Genomic DNA, 14,989 nt, shown 5'->3' on the forward strand with positions numbered 1-14,989 from the left:
TGCCTATAGGTCCTTACCCTTCTTAACGACTCTTTTAGCATCGTTTCTACACCGAAAAAAATTATTATTTAATTTAAGTTTATTATTTTAATGGGAATTAACCTCTATTCAAGTTGAAAATACATTTTGACGTTTCGATTTCCTAAGTGGTGGCAGACCGAGTAGTATTTTCAACTAAAATTATGTTTAATTCAAATTATAGATAGTAAATAAAATTGACAAAATTTAATAAATTTGTATGTTGTTCGCTTTTGTAATGTTTCAAAACCAAAAAATAAAAGTAAAATATGCAACGGATATATTACACCAGTCTATCTGTAAAAATCATTGATTTCACGTAAAAATCTTGAAGATTTTTGAAGGTTCTAAAAAGTATATAAGAGATAGCTGATAACAAATCCGTGAAGACGTACATTTAATTTTGCTTTGTTTTTTTAAACAATCATAAAAAGTGAAAAAATCTATTTTTGCCTATAAAACCTTTCTAAAAGTTGTAGATATTAACAACTTCAACAATTGACTGATATAATTACAAAAATCCAATATTTTGCAGTAATTTATAAATATTGAGTGGCAAACAGTGACTTTAGAGGGTTTTTAACAAATCGCAATAGATTCTTTGAGGCTTCAATTTTAAGATATATTAAAAAAATTTCAACGTTTCAAAAAAAAACCGTTTGAAAACTGGCTGAATTTTTAGGCCATAAACATTTGTAATAACTTTGATATGCTAAGGACTGCGATTCCTCGATAATTGTCAGAAACATCTTTACTTCCCTTTTTATGTATTATCGTGATAAACGATGTCCTCCACTCCTCCGGTATACTCTCTCCGTTAATACATTTTTGGTAAAGGCTGCTAGCTGCTTATATAATTTGCTTGTACCGTATTTGAGGAGCTCAGGTGGGATATTGTCAGGGCCTGGTGATTTTCTATTCTTTAATGATTGGCATACTCGTGCTACTTCTTTGTCGTCAATCCTAATTGGGGAAGTTATTGTATGTACTGGCACCTCTGATTGTGTTTGACGTGTTTGCAAATATTCTGCCCTTTCTTTCGCCAGTAGATTTGCGAAGTATTCGTCCCGTTTATCTAGATCTAGGCTGATTGGTGAGATGATGTCTTTAGTCTTATCTTGTCAGTACAATCTATTCAATATTAAAGACTGCAATTATAAACCATTTAACGGTTTGCCTGAAATATGACTTAATAAAATATTATCAAAATCGGCATAAAGGCATAAATTTCAACCAAGAATAGTTACCTATTATTTGACATGTTGTAAAGGACGTCACATGGATGATTTCTGATGAAGAAATTTGAATCAAAACTTTTTTTGGCGAAACTTTTGATTAGAGAATATGGCGTAAACGTGTTTACTTCATATTTATACTCTTGATTAAACATTATAAGTTTAACCATTTTCGAGAAAAAGGTAATTTCGGAGCTTCAGAAAGATATTTCAAATGTTATATTTATTATATTGCGGTAATGAATACTTTCTTCAAACTGCCTAAACGACGCCTTTACACTTGGAAATCGCCAGCTGACAAGGTCGATATAATAGTTAGAAACCAAATTGACTATATTTTAATAAACCACAGATACCGAGACGCAATACAATCGATGAAAGCGTACCCAGGTGCAGACGTGGCGTCGGACCACAATCTTCTTGTAGCAAAATTCCAACTTCACTTAAAAAAGATACAAAAAAGCTACAAAAGTGATAAACTGAACATACAAAAATTAGAATCCGAAGACGTCAAAGAAAATCTAAAACAAGAAATTAATGCAAACCTAGAATCCATACCGGAATCAATTGATGGTGATGTAGAACAACAGTGGTAATTCTTTAAAAATGCAATTATCGAACTAAGTCGCAAAGAACTCACAACAACCAGATGCAAGAAAGCAGACTGGATGACAGAAGAAATCTTGGAAATGATGGAGGACAGAAGAAGGCAAAAAAATATCAACATAACTCAGTATCAACAGCTGCATAATCAAATAAGAAGGAAAATAAGAGAAGCTAAAGAGACTTATTTCGCTGGAAAATGCCAAGAAATAGAAGACTTACAAAACAAATATGATAACTTCAATCTCCATAAGAAAAATAAAGAATTAGCTGGGGTAGCAAAACAAAAAACCTCAAGCATACTATTGGACAAACAAGGAAACATTTTAGTGGAGACAGAACAAAAATTAGGAAGATGAAAAGAATATATAGAGGAATTATTCCATGACCAGAGACAGGAAAATATATATGAAAATAATCAGAGTAAAGACGAGGGACCTAAAATAACAAAGTCAGAAGTTATGCATGCAGTAAAGTCCATGAAAAATAATAAAGCTGCTGGTCCAGATGAAATACCAAGTGAATTGCTAAAACTGGTCAATGAAAAAAACATAGATCTTTTAGTCCAACTACTGAACACAATCTATTCCACAGAAATCATTCCACGTGAAATGCTGACATCAACATTTATTTGTCTACCAAAGAAAGTAAATGCCAAAGAATGTAGTGATTATCGAACGATCAGTCTTATGTCACATACCTTAAAAACCCTTCTAAAAATCATCCATAATAGAATACACGCTAAGCTGGAGATGGATATTAGTGATTCTCAATTTGGATTTTGGAATGGAATGGGCAAAAGAGAGGCACTATTTTCTTTTAACGTGCTGACCCAAAGATGTTTGGATGTTAATCGAGATCTTTATGTATGCTTTATAGACTACAACAAGACATTCGATAAGGTAAAACATGACCGACTTATAGAAGTACTCAAAAACAAGAACTGTATGTGAGGGATGTAACATTGATATCAAATTTATATTACAGCCAACGATCAAATGTGAAAATTGGAAGAGAAGTGTCAGAAGAAGTGGAGATAAGGAGAGGGGTCAGGCAAGGTTGCATACTGTCGCCATTATTGTTTAATGCTTATTCTGAAGAAATCATACAAGAAGCTTTGGTAAACGAGACAGTCGTCATAAAAGTGAACGGAAGTTTAATTAACAACATTAGGTATGCCGACGATACAGTCATAATAGCCGATAACTTGGAAGACTTAGAAAGAATAATGAACAAAATATAAGATATAGTGGAGAAGACGGACTCTCTCTTAACATCAAAAAAACTAAATTCATGAAAATTAGCAAGAACAACAATACAAACGAAATATTAACGGTAGGCGGCCAGCAGATTGAGAGAGTAAAAAGATATACTTACTTGGGAACGATAATCACAGAAAATAACGATTATACTGCAGAAATAAGAGTCAGAATTGAAAAAGCACGTGCCAACTTCGTGAAAATGAAAAAGATTTTATGCAGCAAAGATCTGACATTGGCCCTCAGAATAAGGCTAATTAAATGCTATGTACACAGTGTACTCTACTATGGAGCTGAATGATGGACATTAAACCGGAATACAATAAATCGACTTAACGCGTTTGAAATGTGGACATTTAGAAGATTGTTAAGGATTCGTAGATAGAATCACGAATACAGAAGTGTTAAGGAGAATAGGCAGAGAGAGGGAAATGGAAAATACAATAAAAGAAAGGAAATTGAAATATCTCGGACATGTGATGAGAGGCGAAAGATACAACATCTTGAGACTCATAATTCAAGGAAAAGTAGAGGGTAGGAGAAGCGTAGGAAGAAGACGCGTTTCCTGGTTGAAGAACCTGAGAGAGTGGTTTGGTTGCAGCTCAAGGCAATTGTTCAGAGCAGCTGCCTCGAAGATCAGAATAGCCATGATGATTGCCAACCTTCGTCGCGGAGATGGCACTTAAAGAAGAAGAATATTTATGAAAAATTGCTTTGGGTTGTAAAATAATTTTTTTTTAGATAATTTCATTTTTTGTGAGTGAACTATTTTTGCTGTGGGAGTCTAGTGTATTGTTGCATTTTTAAAGCTGTCATTTCGCAGATAGAATGCAAGGTTTGCGGTTCTATTTTTAATTTATTAATAGAGTATGAGAAATTGAAAAAATATGTAGATTATTTATTTTGGAATAATGGTGCAACTTATTACATCTGATTGATTATACAGATAATTATGCGTTTACAAAAAAAATTACTTTTTACTTTTTTACACACTATAGTTTTATGAACATTTATTTAAGGTAAAATGCTATTTTTAAAATAATACCTAATTTAATTACTGAACATCCACAGGAACTATGGTCTTGGGACATATATATTTATACCACTTTGTTATTGTTTTATTTAGTTTTATCGTGTCTAATTAAAATAAACGATTTGTATATGTATATATTACAAGGTAAACAATTAATTAAATACGACTGCGCCAAAGTATTCTAAAACTTTCGAAAATCATCTAATAAATCCACTTGACGATGACTGTATCCTACTTAGAACAAATAAAACGTGCCTAATATGTTTCCGATACGACGGGAACATAACGAAATACATCGAGAAATCAGAATCTGTGAACGTTTTTGTAGAAAATGTGAATTCAGTTCGTTGCCAGTATTTCGCTAATACCCAACTTAAGTGAAAATAGCTTCTAAGCTTCTCATTTCAAACAAGATAATTGTATAAAATTATCCATAAATATTCATCTTTAGATAATTTTAAGCACTTATGTTGTTCATTGTGGAACTTAAAGCACTTTTAAGCCTTTGTTGCAGCAATTGATGCGATACTTACTTTACTATTCAGGTGCAGAGTTATAATGTGTAAATATTGATATTCTTCCATAATTCTTATTGCCTTTTTGACGCTGGTTCTCCATATTTTTCTATTCTTTGTTGCTCGTATTCCACCCACAAAGTTTGGATCTAGTAGTTTTTCCACTGTGTTAGTCCATCGGCTTGATGATCTCCCGCAATATCTCCATCCTTCTAGTTTTCCCTGGACAATTAGCCTCTAAATATTTTCTCCTGTACTAACATAACTAAATAAGATTAATATTATTATAAATACAAAGCTAGGAAGATGTTGTAGCTTCTTTTTGTCCAATTTATTCTTCAATTATTCTATCTGCTGGTGTTATCGTCCAGGGTTCCGAATATTGAGGAACCAAGACGTTCGTACCAGATTAATCGTACAGCTATGGACATAGCTGTTTAGCTCATACAAACTTTGTATCAGTTTGACCAGATTCTTCGAGATATCCATTTTAAGCATAATTAGTCAGTGTCACATTGTAAGCGTCACATTTTGGTTTCGTTTTTGAATTTAATATTTTCTTCATAATTTTCTTTTAAATACTTCCGCTTCTTAATTACTCTTCATGTTTTACAATTTTTCTTCTAAAAATAGTTGGAGCTCAATATTTTCTTATTTAGTTTATTTTCTCTGATAGGCATGTTACTTTAAATTTTGGCCACTGGCTCTTTTTAAAAAGACCTATCCTACTCGGAAATCAATAACCTGCTACAATTTCAACGTAATAGAAAAATAAATTACTATTAATACGCTATGATAAAGAAAAAAAAATTAATCTATGATACAGTTCAGAGCTGAATATTATAAAGACAAACAGAAAAATGACAAATAAGAAAATGATTACAATAGGAGGATGCTATTAGACATTATCGAACTTTTTAGCAATACATAAAACAAATGTACGTGGGAATGTTCTATTATCTTGCTTTTTAGATTAGTTGTAGATTTAAAATCTCTTTACAAATCCGTCTTATTTGAGAGCTATACCTTTGTTGGGTGGTAATTTGATTTAACTTATTGTGTATTATCTGCGAAACAATCTTACTTGCATGGGTTATGAATTAGTTTGTAATTGTCCTATTTTGTGGTGGAATTTTTCTTGCAGTGTTGTTTTATTACTGTATTGTTTTATTTACTTCTTTCTTCCTCATTTATACTGACAAGTTGGACATGCAGTTGAAAGTATGAACTGAAATTGTGTTATCAGTATTTTGGAAGCTTTCTTGGAACGACTTTGAGAAAAGTTCATTCAATCACATGAAATCTGCTGTAAGAATGTCTATCGGTCAAATACTAATTGCTCGTGATTAATATTTAAAATAACACAGATTCCGTTAATGATGATCCGTCTTGCTGATAATTACATTCATCATCATCACGTAACGCTACAACCCTGGGTGGTTCTTGGCTGCCTGTACAACTTTTTTCCAATTTGTTGGATCTTCCATCAACCTAGGGTCAAATGGAATGTTCATTTTCCGGAGATCTGCTTGGATATTATCTCTCCATCGCATTCTGGGACGTCCGAGTGGTCTTTTGCCTGTGGGAATCTCCTCCCATACCAGTTTTATAAGTCTCTCGTTATGCAGTCTGTGCACGTGGCCTGCCCATCTTAGTCGCTGTGATTTAATTTCTTGGACAATATCGGCGTCATTGTAGAGTGCTTTTAATTCGATATTGGTTCTGATCTTATACTGGTTTGTGGTGATGTCATGGTGAGGTCCGAAAATTTAAGTATTTTTCGTTCAAAGCGTCTGAGCTTTTCTTCGTTTGCTTTGGTCATGGTCCACGTTTCGCATCCATATGTTATTACAGATCTGGCGATGGATTTATAGATTTTGCTTATCCAGTGCGAATAGACAGCGGTTTGCAGATAATTACATTCCATTTCAGGAAAATACTCGTAGCACCAGCATTCTCCTTTTGGTGGAAGATTAACTTTTTTTTCAACGTTTTCATCAGTTTCAGAATTTTATTAAAATTACAAAAATTTTTAATGATATAATATTACAAACCAATAGGCTATTTGGTTTTATAGAATCAAAACCTGGAGCTAATTATAAAAATGTGACGACTGCATATCCCTATTAATATAGCAAATTGTTTTACAGTAATATTGTATCATTTTATACATAACGTATAAAATTACTTAGTTTTGTTATTTCACTTTTTTCACGAAATCCACTTTTTTTCAGTGTAAGTAGTATACATGTATATTCTTTTTAAAAATTTATTTCCTGAAAGGCTTTATTTTACTTTCGTCAGTTTTCTTTTACTTGTTATTTTGAACTGGTTTTATTGTATTGTTAGAATCGTATTTTTCTATTTTTAGATATTGTTCCAACGACCCCATACTTTGACCTTTTATTGAATATTAGGTTTGTTGATATGATTGATATTTTCACATGAATCATTTCGTTTTTTAATCTCTGGAGTCTCTTGTTGGCCGATTAATGTGTATATATAAATCATTTTTATTCGTATATCAGAACGTTTTAAAAGGGGGTTGACATGTTTTTATTAATTAAGTAAATTATATACAAATAATTGAGCTTTCGAAAATCATCCAAGAAAAACAACCAATATTAATTTAGGAAACAAACAATAACAATTTTTCTTCAATATCTCATTCGAAATAGGAAATACATAATGTAAATCTAGTTGTTTGAGGTTGATATTAGAAACCAATGAGAAAGATAAATAAGAGTCTAAATTCTCACTGAACTTTGGATGTCAAATAATAAAAAGAAAACTTTTATACGTAACGCCCATGGAAAATAGATTATTAAAAATATATTTAATATATATATATATATATATATATATATATATATATATATATATTTAGGGATTCTACAGTATTCACTGCCTTCCCTCGCTCAACCGTTTCCATCTCTCTCTGTTGTTCCATTCTCCATCGTTTAGTCCTCTCTTACTCATGGCGTCGTCTACTTCGTTCCTCCAGGATTTTCGGGGTCGTCCTCTTTTCCTCCTTCCTATGGGGCTCCATTCGGTTATTCTCTTTATCCATCTGCTGTCGCTAGTTCTTCTTACATGTCCATACCACTTTAGTCTTTTTTGTTCTATATATGTTAGTATGTCTGTTTCTATTGATGTTCTTTGCTTTATTTCGTCATTACTTCTCCTATCCATTCTTGTTACTCTGCAGCATCTTCGCAGGCATTCGATCTCTGTTGCTACTATCTTACTGCTGTTTTTCTTGTTTATGATCCAATTTTCAGCCCCATATGTCATAATACTTCGCACTAATGTTTTATAAATCTGCGTTTTTGTCTTCATATTTAGGTGTCTATCCCACCATACTGAGTTAAGTTGTCGGATTGCTGTTCTTGTTTGTCCTAATCTTTGTGTAATTTCTTCCTCTGTTGTTGTCTTTTTCGTGATTATAAACCCCAGGTATTTGAATTTATCATTTCCTTTTATTGTTACGTTGTCATCAATCTGTAGATCTTCTATGTCTTCTTCACTTGTAGATAGGTACTCTGTTTTCGCGAGGTTAATATCTAGGCCAGCCTTGGTATATTATTCTTGTAGTTTTTTCATCATGTAGCTGAGGTCGTCTTGGTCTTGTGCATATTTAAAATAAGAATATTAAATTATTGCAGTCAAGAAAAAGAGAGTTGGTTGGTTGGTTGTTTGTCGCGTAGTCACGACATAAACAAAATTATCTGATAGTAATAACGGGCTTTTGATTACACCTCCTCTGTATATCTCGTTGTATTTTGAAATCATAATAAAACATCAGAAACAAACGAAGTGCTTTGAGATATATATATATATATATATATATATATATATATATATATATATATATATATATATATATATATATATATATATATATATATATATATATATATTAAATAAGGATCACTCGAAGAGTGGTGGGTTTTTCGGTCAAAAGGTGGAGAAAAAAGACAAAGAAGTTGGCTACTTCATCTATTTATCGAAGACGTTTCGCTCTCTACTCAGAAAGCATCATCAGTTCATCTAAAAAGCACAATTTGAAAAACCAAACGTCCATAGACAAGTCAATATAAATGTGTTACCTCAAAAAGACATGTAGCAGTCAATGGTGTAAAATGTAAAGAAGCTTAAGATAATAGACATAAATAATTAGTTGTATGAACAATAAATTGAAACTAGATACAGTTTACAATTTGATTCAAACATAGCACAGCAAACGACCATGTGGATATTGTACATGTAATTTAAAAAAGTATGTAAAAAACTTATGTAAAAAATAAGTATTTGCCGAGAACTAACAAGATCATAAGATCACAACAGTTTGATATTAATTTAATTTAATTTTTACTTTAGGTAACATTATTGAAAAGATTAAGAGTTTATTATAGTAATATTATAAAAGGTGTAATGAAGTTACCACAAAAGCTTCCAATGCTTAGAGGAGATACCCGGCAAGGCGGCAAATGGGAGCACATTTCAGATCCACATAGCTATCACGTGAAAAGACAGTGTCCTTGAAGTCAAAACATGACACACAACAAGGCGAGTTACCAACCGCTAACGCAATATGACGGTAAGTTTAAAAAATATGAAAAAGTAGACGAAAACCTTGTCTGTACGAACCATTAAATGATTACAGACAAGGTTTTCTCCTACTTTTTCATATTTTTTAAACTTACCGCCATATTGCATTAGCGGTTGGTAACTCGCCTTGTTGAGTGTCATGTTTTGACTTCAAGGACACTGTCTTTTCACGTTATAACTTTGTGATAACTATGTGGATCTGACATGTGGTCCCATTTGCCGGGTATCTCCTGTAAGCATTGTGTTGTGAATTTATTAAAAGGTTCAATATTTATAACACTTACGGATTTAATTTATTTCTTTATTTATATTAACTTATCTGACAATAATTTATTATATTCGTACGTAACAAATTCGCGAGCGCGGGTGTTGAGAATTAACTGTCTCTCCATATAAAAATGTTGTATTTATATACGAAATCCTGATATACTGGAATAGTCGAGAACATCAAGTTGGAGAATTCACCATAATTTGAATCTAGACTTCCACCGAAATTTCTACAATAAAACAGAATAATTAGTCATAAAAGTTAGGCCAGTATATTTATCGTAACATTGCCCCCCTCTTAAAAGATGGTTCCTCCTGGAACCTTGTCGGGACTGGAACCGGAACTGTATGCTGGTATCGGCAACTGGACCCTCTTTTACAACTTCCAGTTGTATAAAAATGACAAGGGACGGTTTTCTCTCCGCACCAGTAACTATGCGGATTGCAACAGACTAACACCTGGACTTCGGTGTCTTTAAAGATCTCCTCCACCATATTTCGGATAACCCTCCAATCTAATTGGCGGCACTCCAACTTTGGCATGGCTAACTTTTGCACGTCGGACTCTAGTACGTGCCCTCTCAATTGAAGTAAGGCTTCCCATACATCTCGGTAGGTAGGTTGGTCACGGGCAGTGTCTTTTGTTACCAGGTAGAAAAGGTAACGTGATGCATCTTGGAGTTTCAAGGTTTTACCGGGAGCTGGCACTTGGCATTGAAGTTCTGCAACTCGACCAAACTTCCTTCGAAAGACGGATGCCAACCCTGGTGCGTCTTTGATACTGGCCGGGATGGTAAGGGCCAGCGAGTAGTCATCGGGGAGCGCGAGTAGATCTTGCTTTTCTTCAGTGGTAACACCATGTCTCGCTTTACCGGTACCTCCATAGGCACCCATGAATTCCTCAAACGTGAGGTCAGACACATCTTGGACTTGGTTTACTTCCACTTCTTCATCTACGTCGTGGTCACCTTCGAAAGATGCCAACCGGTTATGGTGTACTATCATCGGCTTTCCCCTCGGAATCTTGCTTATTCGGTAGATGACATCGTTGATCTTCTCCATGATGAGGTATGGACCTTCCCAAAACTGCTGCAATTTGGGAGAACAACCTTTTCGCTTCTTGGGATTATACAGCCATACTTTGTCGTTCTTCTTAAAGCAACCCTTTTCGGCTTGTGTATCGTACCGTTTCTTCATTCGGTCGCTAGCGATCTGAAGGTGGGAACGGACCAACTCATGTACATCGTCCATTCTTCTTCGTAATTCGATCACATAATCTTCACCTGCTACATCTTCTCCAGGTCGACACCCAAATTCTAGATCACAAGGTAGTCGCATTTCGCGTCCGAATAGGACTCTGGCTGGTGTCTGGCCCGTTGATTCGTTAACAGCAGATCTGTAGGCCATTGTGAAGAACGGAAGGTATTGGTCCCAGTCTCGCTGATGATCGGACACCATCTTTGTCAAATACTTGCCAACTGTCCTATTCATTCGTTCTACCATACCATCCGATTGCGGATGATACGCGGTAGTTCTTGTTTTCTTCATGCCTAGTCTATCACATATTCCTTGGAATAGATCACTTTCGAAGTTCCTGCCTTGGTCACTATGGATCTCCAAAGGCACTCCAAATCGGCTGATATATTCTTGGATCAACTTATCTGCAACGGTGGCGGCCTTCTGGTCTGGAAGTGCGTAAATCTCGACCCACTTAGTGAAGTAATCCATTACTACCAACATGTACTTGCCCCCATTTTCACTTTCTGGAAATGGCCCTGCAATGTCCAAAGCTATTCTTTCAAATGGGCTTCCAACATTATATTGTCTCATAGGAGCTCTCCTTTTCCGGTGAGGCCCGTTACTCGTAGCACAAATAGTACATTTCTTACACCAGTCTTTTACGTCGTCGGAACTGTTCATCCAATAAAACCGTTCCCGAATTCGCTGAAGGGTTTTCCTTACACCAAAATGCCCTCCCGATGGACTGTCGTGTAACTGACGAAGTACTTCGGCTATTCTGCTCTTTGGAATCACCAACTGTCTTCTTTTCTCTGAACCGTCATCATTTTCCAGGACTCGTTTGAGCAAGCCATCTTCGATGATAAATGAGTCCCACTGGGCCCAATACGTCTTAACTACTGAGCATAGGTTTGATATTTCCTGCCAAGGTGGTCGACGGTTTTCCTCTTTCCATTTTCGGATTTTCTCTATAACTGGATCTCTCTCTTGTTCTTCCCTTATCTTAGTAGGCGTCCAGTCGTCGTTGACAATCGTCGTTCTTAGCACTGCTGCTTCCTTGGATTCCGTTTTGTTGCAGTGGGGACACTCTGCTGGGCATGGCCGTCTGGAAAGAGAATCAGCGTTTCTGTGGCTAACTCCGGCTCGGTGCTCAATCTTAAAATCGTATTCTTGTAGTCGTTCGATCCACCTGGCTATCTGACCCTCTGGATTCTTAAACTGCATCAACCACTTAAGGGCGGCATGGTCGGTTCGGATTAAAAACTTCCTTCCATAGAGGTATTGATAGAAGTGCTCTACTGATTTCACTACTGCCAGAAGTTCTCTTCTCGTGACGCAATAATTCCGCTCAGGTTTTGAAAGAACTTTACTAAAATATCCGAGGACTCGTTCCTGTCCTCCTTGAATCTGAGACAGCACTCCTCCAATTCCCACATTACTTGCATCTGTATCTAAGATGAATTCTCCTTCTGGCAGTGGATAGCCTAAAATTGGTGCTGTTATTAAATGCTTTTTCAAGGTCTCAAAGGCATTTTGGCAGTCTGTATCCCAGCGGTAATCTCTTGCTTCCTCCGTAAGTCGCGTTAATGGCTTAGCGATATCTGCAAACTTCTTAATAAACCTCCGGTAGTAAGTACATAGTCCAAGAAAACTTCTCACTTGATGTTTGTCAGTTGGTTTTGGCCATTCCTTAATGGAATCGATTTTTCCCTTATCCACGGCCACTCCTTCTTTACTGACTATATGACCCAGATAATTGACTTTACCTTGAAATAGCTGGCACTTCTTGGGGTTTAGCATCAATTGGGCAGCTTTAAGTCGATTAAAAAAGTTTTCTAAATTCCTCAAATGATCTTCGAATGTCTCCCCCAAGACGATTATGTCATCTAAATAAACCAGGCATGTTTTCCAAGATAACCCTCTCAACACATTTTCCATAAGCCTCTCAAATGTCGCAGGAGCATTACAAAGTCCAAATGGCATAACGTTGAATTGCCACAATCCAGATCCTGTGGTGAAGGCTGTCTTTTCTTTATCTACTGGGTCCATTTCTACCTGCCAGTATCCAGACTTCAAATCTAAAGTAGAAAACAATTTACTTCCAGCCAATGTGTCCAATGTGTCATCGATCCGAGGCAGAGGATAACTATCTTTCTTGGTAACGTTGTTCAGCAAACGGTAATCCACACAGAACCTCGTCGTTCCGTCTTTCTTCTTAACCAGGACCACCGGAGAGACCCATGGACTCGTAGAAGGTTCTATCACCCCGTCTTTCTTCATTTCCTGAACAATCGTTTCAGCTTCCTCTCTCTTCGCCTGTGGTAATCGTCGAGCTGTTTGACGAATTGGCTTAGCATTACCAGTATCAATTTTATGCTTAACAACGGTAGTTCTTCCCGTCTTTCCTCCTTTCGGTACGAAAATATCACGATACTGCCGAAGAAATTCCCTTAATTTCCTTTTCTCCATCTGATTTAGAGACTGTCCTGCAACTGCAACCATTTGGTCGAATTTGTCGTTGGAATTATCAGATGTTGTCGCCTGACGAATTATGGATGTCACAGGTACACAAGTTCCTACTTTTGTCTCTTTCTTTATGGTCACTGGGTAGTCGTTGACATTGATAAGTCTCACAGGAATTTCTTTAGCCGAAGTCACCAATTCCTTTCCAATTATGATTCCACGGCCAACCTCATCGTCGTGGTTCCAAGGCTCCATCATAACAGGTCTCCCTTCGTCTACAATTCCCTGTAGTCGCGCTACTATGATCGTTTCGCTTCTCGCAGGCACGACTGTATCTTCTGTAATGGCTGCTTGCACAGTGTTGTCATTATGTGGATGGAGAAATACCTCCTCGTTGCCAACTTTGATTACCTTATTCTTAAAATCCAATTGGAATCCATGCATATTCATTACGTCCATTCCTAATATAACATCCTCTTCGATGTCAGCAACTATAACAGTATGGACAAACTTTTCTGCCCCAATTCCCAATTGTACCTGGATTTCTCCATGAATGTTGGCATTTTCACCTGTAGCGGTCCGAAGTCGTAACCTCGTTGGTAACAGTTTCTTTCGGCTGTTTATAACTGTCGGGCGTATAATGGTTCTGGTCGCTCCGGTATCCACCAACAACGTATGCTTTTTACCATTTATGTCTCCATCTACATATACACTATCTTCACGACATTTCAAAGAAGCTATTAGTATGAGAGGGTCTTTGGAAAAGTTCTGGGTCGAAGCTGCCCCCCTAAGGCTGACCCGTTCTAGTTTTCCTGATGGTGAGTTTCTTGATTTGCGTCGTACCTAGGGTGCTTACAGGAGCTTCGTACGTGTCCTATTTCGCCACAATTCCAGCATCTGATGGTCTTCGTTTTCTTGTATGTCATGCTTTTCATCATATTAACGAGCTGGTCAAGTTTATCTTCATCTCCTTCCTCTTTTACAGTCCTAACTTTACTGTACCCGCCAGAGGCCTGCGTAGCTGACTCGTATTCGAGGGCGGCGGATAAGACATCAACCAGCGTCTTGTGACGAGCTAATCGTAGTGTTCTCTGCATTTCATGATCACGAAGACCATCAATAAACGTTTGAACGGCCAATTTTTCCATCATGTCTTCGGGAGCTGTTGGATAAGCATATCGTACCAATCTGGCAATATCTACCTCATATTCTTGAAGAGCCTCATCTTTCTTCTGTCTACGATTTTTAAGCTGCGACTGATATACATGCTCCAAATGTTCGTGGCCATATCGCATATTTAGCCTCTTCTTCAGTTGTTCGAAATCATCGGTCTCCTCTACGGCTATGGTCTGAAGCACATCTAAGGCATCTCCTCGAAGAGCGATAGTCAGGTTTACAGCCTTTTCTTTTTCAGACCATCCATTCGCTCTTGCGGCTGATTCGAACTGTTTCATGTAGTTGTTCCATGATGATTTTCCGTCGAAAGTTGGGACTTTAACATGAATAGAACCTCCACTTCCTTCAAATTTCGGCCGTGTCTCCAACTTACATTTCGTCTCGTCTTCTTTTATCTCCACTGTAATTGGATTGTTTCCTCTCTCTGCTGTCCCTGTTTCCTCCATCTTCCTTTCCATCTCTTTAATCTTTTCTTCGAAGGCCGACATATCGGCAGCAACTTGGTTTTTTAGCGAAGACATTCTATCGTCGAGGGCAGACATCTCAGAAGTTATTTTAGAGATGTTAGCA

The 14,989-nt window shown here is 36.5% G+C and overlaps 1 protein-coding gene across 3 annotated transcripts in view; it reads left to right on the forward strand.

Annotated features, from left to right (window-relative positions):
- Positions 1–14,989, forward strand: part of LOC140443730 (protein tweety-like) — a 213,560-nt gene that overhangs the window by 76,772 nt on the left and 121,799 nt on the right. The gene's annotated exons all lie outside the window — the stretch shown is intronic.

This window comes from Diabrotica undecimpunctata, chromosome 6 (assembly GCF_040954645.1).
Source record: "Diabrotica undecimpunctata isolate CICGRU chromosome 6, icDiaUnde3, whole genome shotgun sequence".
Taxonomy (NCBI): Eukaryota; Metazoa; Arthropoda; class Insecta; order Coleoptera; family Chrysomelidae; genus Diabrotica; species Diabrotica undecimpunctata.